General features: G+C 31.4%; 1 long non-coding RNA gene across 1 annotated transcript in view; it reads right to left on the bottom strand.

Moving 5' to 3' along the window:
* Window positions 1–2,639: 2,639 nt before the first annotated feature.
* Window positions 2,640–6,117, bottom strand: part of LOC112474573 — a 48,980-nt gene continuing 45,502 nt past the window's right edge. Inside the window, exon 3 of the long non-coding RNA XR_003044412.1 lies at window positions 2,640–2,723. This is a non-coding gene — a long non-coding RNA (uncharacterized LOC112474573). The remainder of the gene's footprint in view (window positions 2,724–6,117) is intronic.

Here is a 6,117-nt window from a genome sequence, read left to right on the forward strand (position 1 = left end):
GCTTAATTGCAAAAAGTAGATGAGAGTAAACTGCGAGACCAGTTTATTTTAAAACACGATGTCTTCCTTTATTTTGTCAAGAAGAAATTTTACCTGTTTGTAAGTCTGGCTCTGCTGGTTGTTAAGGCAGATTTTGAGAATGGGCATCATCTTTATTTGCTTAAAATCACCTGTAAGCTCTTTTAATTTCTGTGTCTAATCAATCTCCATTCTTTAGAAATTGTATTATGAAGGCAACAATGCATTTTGGCTTGGCTCATGTTTAATATTATAAATAACTTAAAAAGGATCTTACCTCTGCTAATGTCTTATTTTCAGATGTTATTATCTGGACATATAATATGCAAGTAGAGTTTATCAAAACTACTAACGTGGTTAAGAAAATATTTCTGCAGTGGTAAAATTTAATTTAAGGTAGAGATCTGTGCAACAGTCTGAATGGCACTGTGAACTTAGAAATAAGAGTATGGCTCTTGTCAAGGAACAATGATCTCATTCCTTCACTCTTTGTTAAGTATCTATTTTGTGTTAGGCATTGCATTATAATCATAGTATTCAATTGATTCATTTAAAAATTCTTTCAGAAATTATGCACTGAATATATAGGTGCCAGGCACAATTCTAGATGCTGTGAATGAACAAGTCACATGTGGTTTCTGCCATCAAAAAGCTTATATTATGTGATGGAGGGAGATGGAAAATATGGACATGTAAGAAACATGTGCTTCAGACTAGATCTTCAAAGAGCAACAGTAAGACAAACAGTTAACTTTTCAACAAAAATTATGGAAGTATAAGTCGATGAAATGATATTTTTAAAGTGCTGAAAGAAAATAAACCCTACCAATGGAGAATTCTGTGTCCTAATGAAATTTTTTTTGTTTTCAAAAATTATGGCAAACTAAAGACATTTTCAGACAATTAAAAGTTGAGCAAAGTTGTAACTAGCAGACCTTCAGTACAAGAAATCCTGAAGAAAGTTCTTCAAGGTGAAAGAAATCTATCCCAAAAAACTGCAGGAAGAAAAGATGGTCCCCAGAAAGGGTAAATGTGAAAAAATATTTGTGACTTAAAGCAACAACAATAGTAATGTCTTATGTTTATAACATTTGTGAAAGTGAAATATTTGAAAGTAATAGCACAAAGGCAGGACAAGGGTAAATGGAGTTAGCTGTCTGCATTATCCAAGAAGTGGTGAAAGTACTAATTTAAGGTATAGATTGTACTTAGTCAAGAATGAAATGCATATAATAATATTTTAGAGTAACTGTGAAAAGAATAACATAAAAATACTTAACTAAAAGCTAACAGAAAATATAAAATGGAATGCTGAAAAATATTTGATTAATTAAACAGAAGTTTAGAAAGCAAGAACAAAGGAACAACTACAACAACAACAATAGCAAAAAACACGGTTAGATAGAAACAAAAAGCAATTAGACTTATACCCTAGTATGTTAGTAATTACATTAAACATTAGTGGACTAAATGCTATGTTTGAGAGACCAAGATTGCCAGACTGGATTTTAAGTATCCCAAATATTTCCTGTTTGTAATTTACACATTAAACATAAAGACACAGATAAAGTGAAAGTAAATGAATGGTAAAGATATGCTGTACTACTGCTAATCAAAAGAAAGCTGGCATAGCTACAGATATCAGACAAAGTATACTTTAAGACAAGACATAGGGATATAAAGAGGAACATTTCATAATGATATAAGGATCAATTCAATAGGAAAACATAATTCTAAATATGTATGTATCTAATAACATATACTTTAAGTATACACAACAAAAATATTTTGTTAAGAGTTGCAAATGTGGAGCTATCCTTGCATCCCTGGAATAAATTCTACTTGATCTTGGTATATCCTTTTAATGTATTGTATTGTATTTGCTAGTATTTTGTTGAGGATTGCTGCATGTATGTTCAGTAGATATATTGGCCTATAAGTTTCTTTTCCTTTTTTCTCTCGTCTTTGCCTGGTTTTGGTACCAGGGTAATGCTGGCCTTGTAAAATGAAGAGTTTGAGAGGAATGGGTGCTATATCTTTGACTGTTTGGTAGAATTCGCCAGTGAAACCATCTGGTCCTGGACTTTTGTTTTTGGGGAGGTCTTTTTACTGTTTCAGTTTCCTTACTAGTGATCCATTTATTCAGGTTTTCTAGTTTTTCATGTCTAGGAAGATTATCTGCTTCTAAAATTTTGTCCATTTCTTTTAGCTTGCCCAAGGTGGCATGTAACCTTTCATAATCATCTTGTATAATCCTTTGTGTTTCTATGGTATCTGTTGTAACTTCTCTTCCATTTCTGATTTTATTTGAGCCTTCTTTTTTCCTTAGTGAGTCTAGCTAGGATTTTTTCAATTTTGTTTATCTTTTCAAAGAACCAGCTCTTCATTTCAGTAATTTTGACTGCTGTCTTTTTATACTCTACTTCACTTATTTCCACTCTGATTTTTATTATTTCCTTCCTTCTAGTGACTTCAGGCTTTGTTTGTTCATCTTTTTTAGTTCCTTAAGGTGTAGTGTTAAATTGTTTGTTTGAAATTTTTCTTTTCTTTTTTGTTAGGTCTGTGTTGCTATAAACTTTCCTCTTAGCACCGCTTTTGCTGCATCCTCCAAATTTTGGTATGTGGTATTTTCATTTTAATTTGTCTCTGTGTATCTTTTGATTTCTTTTTTTGTTTCTTCTCTGACCAAATAGTTGTTCACTGTCCTGTAAAAGAATTATACAAATTAACAATTATAGATGTGGATTGAAAAGCACTTCTCTCAGCAACTGGCAAAACAAGAAGGCAAAGAATTAGTATCCCAAAGTTGTAGGATACATATTCTTTTAAAATACATATGGTGTAAGAGTCACTGAAGTAGATCATATGCTGGAACAAAAAACAAGTTTTAACCAACTTCAGAGGATTGAAATAATATATAGTATGTTCTCTGACATGAGTGGAATTAAACAAGAAGCAAAAACAGAAAGATAATTTGAAAACATTTAACTGTTTGGTAATTAAGCAATGCATATCGGATTAACTCATGAGTCAAAGAAAAAAATCACAATAAAAATTAGACTTTATTTTGAAGGGAATGATAATGAAAATATGACATATCAAAATGTCAAATGCAGCTAAAACAATACTTAAAGGAAAAATTATAGCTTCAAATATGTTAGAAAAGAACTTTGAAAATTAAAAATCTAAGCTTCCATCTCAAAAAATTTTGATATAGTATAGAAAATTAAATCCAAAGAAAGATAACAAAATCAAAGACAAAAGTAGTATCAGTAAAATAGAAAGCAGTTGTAAATAGAGAAAATCAATAAAATTAAAAGTCATTCTTTGAAAAGACGAATAAAATTAATAAAACCCTGATGCATGACCAATCAAGGAAAAAATGGGAAAAAGAAAAGGAAAACACAATTTACTAAAACTACCTAACAAGAAATAGCTAATCTGAATAATCCTACATATATTAACATAACTGAATCTATAATTTAAAATATTCTCACAAAGAAAACTCCAGGCCTAGACAGCTTTGCTAATGAACTCTTCAAAATATTTAAGGAAGAACTAATACCAATCTTAAGCATAATCTTTTAGAAAGCAGAGGAAGAGGGGACATTTCCCAACTTACTTAATGAGGATAATGTAACAATGAGACCTAAAGCTGACAAAGGAAATAAAAGAAAGTTATAGACCACTATACGTCAGAAACATAGAGAAAACATCCTAAACAAAATATTAGCAAATGAGACCTATGGTAATGCATCATGACCCAGTGGTGTTTATTTTAGAACAGAGAGGCTATTTTACTAATCAAAAATATGAATCAATGTAGTTAATTAGTGAATATTTGTTCCTGTCCCAAACATCTGTGGAGACATTTGGTGAATGCCAAAACATCCTTGAAACGCCCATAAGCATAATTGGTTCACGCCAAAGAGTCTTTAATATTTGGTCCTGTCAAAAATGTCCACACTTTGAAAATGTCCCTGGATTCAAGGGGTATAAGGCAAGAAAAGAAAAGATATAAAAATAGAAAATAAAGATTTAAAATTTACATTATTCACATGTGACATGAATATTTACATAGAAAATTCAAAAGAATCTACATATTTAGATTTAATCAACAAATTTCATATTATTGTATATAAAGCCAACACACAAAAAACTGGTTGAATTTCTATATAGTAGAAACAAACTATTGGAAAATAAATTTTAAATAAAATATCTTTAACAATAAAAATGAAAAAAATTAAATACTTAGGAATAAGCCTAATAAAAGATGTGCAAGATCTCTACACCAAAGACTAACATTGCTGAGAAAAATTTTAAAAGTCATATATAAATGGAGAGATACGCCATGCTTAGACATTAAAGACTAAATATGGTTATTATGTCAGTTCTTTCCAACTGATATATAGATTCAACATTATTCTAATAAAAATCCCAACAGAAGTATTTTGTTTTTTGAAATATACAAGTTGAATTTAAAATTTATTTGGAAATGCAAAATATCTAGAATCCCAAGACAATCTGAAAAACAGAATTGGTGGACTTGTATGCTACCAAATTTCAAAACTTATGAAACTATAAAATTACCAAAATTAATTCAATGTGATATTGACAAAGAATAATCAAGTATACCAAGGAATAGAGTAGAGAGTATAGAAACAGACTCTCACGTAGAAGGTTAGCTGGTTTATAACAAAGGTAGCTTCGTAACTCAGTAGGGAAATGATAATCTTTTCCATAAATAGTAATGAAGCAATTGAATATATGTATAGACCTGTATGTAGCTTACTCAACACACAAAATATATGTGAAATGAATCATAGATTTAATTATAAAAGTGAAACAATTAAGCTTCTAGAAAAAAATAGAAAAATCTCTTCATTTTTACATAGTTCAAGAACTCACAAAACTAATAGTAGCAGTGGAAGATGGAGAGTGGTTACTTTATGGAGAATGTGGATTAGGAAGGAGCAGAGGTGCTAGAATTGTTTGTTTCAGATCATGGTCTGGTGGTTATAAGCATTTATGCATATGAATAACTCAGGCTAATGAAGTAGATTATCACTCCTCATTTTATAGATGAAAAAACTGAGGCACTGTGAAGTTAAGTAATTTATCCAAGATCACACAGCTAACAAATGGTAGAAATGGGATTTGAACACAGCATGCTGGTGCTGTACACTTATTTAGATTAGGGCACTCGATGCAATAGAAAAATGGACATAGACATTAACAAATGCATCAAAAAAGAAATGTCAATGGAAATGAGAAAATATTTTTATATTTATTCTCCTCTTCCCACTTCCCATTTCCACACCCAACCTTTGTCAGTTCCTTTTCTCCATACTGACTAAAGCACTTTTGTCAAGCATTTTAATTACTAAATCTAAATTTTTGTGACAATTACCCTTGATTTTAACTGTAAATAAACTTGAAAAAGTTACCAGATAATCTATCGAATTGGCAAAAACTCAAAATTATATCAACATTGATGCAAGAGCTTCTGAACGAAATATTGACAAACTGAAGCAAAATGCTTGGGAATTTAATCACTGTAAAACACTGTGGGAATGACACAGACACTGTGCTAAGTCCAAAGAAGTCCATAAAATGAGAGACAGCCTCTTCCTTCGATGAGCTCACACTTTGATAATAATAACAAAGCTTTGTATAGCACTTCTTGTGTGCAAGGATTTATTCTAAGCGCTCTACTTGTGTTAGTTTATTTCATTCTCCCAAGAAATGAATGGGGTAGATTATCATTTTCTATTTTATAGGTGACAAAACTGAGACACTGAGAAGTTAAGCAATTTATCCAGGATCACACAGCTAACAAATGGTAGATCTGAACATAGCATTCTGGTGCTATGCCACATTTTTTACTTCTCTATGAGAGTGAGCACTTCTCCTTTAGGGTTGGATAGGAGTATTTGGGGAAAGTATTCTTTGGAGCTCCTTAAAAGCCCAAGAGCAGCCCATGCTGGGGGCCCTGTGCATCAGGAAAGGGGTTGCTATCTCACCCTCTCTCTGGAGGCCCGGTTTTTCAGGAAGTGGTCTCTAGAGATCCATATTTAACTTCTAAAGTAAAATGGGCAT

The sequence above is a fragment of the Pteropus alecto genome, unplaced genomic scaffold (assembly GCF_000325575.1).
Source record: "Pteropus alecto unplaced genomic scaffold, ASM32557v1 scaffold7, whole genome shotgun sequence".
Lineage (NCBI taxonomy): Eukaryota > Metazoa > Chordata > Mammalia > Chiroptera > Pteropodidae > Pteropus > Pteropus alecto.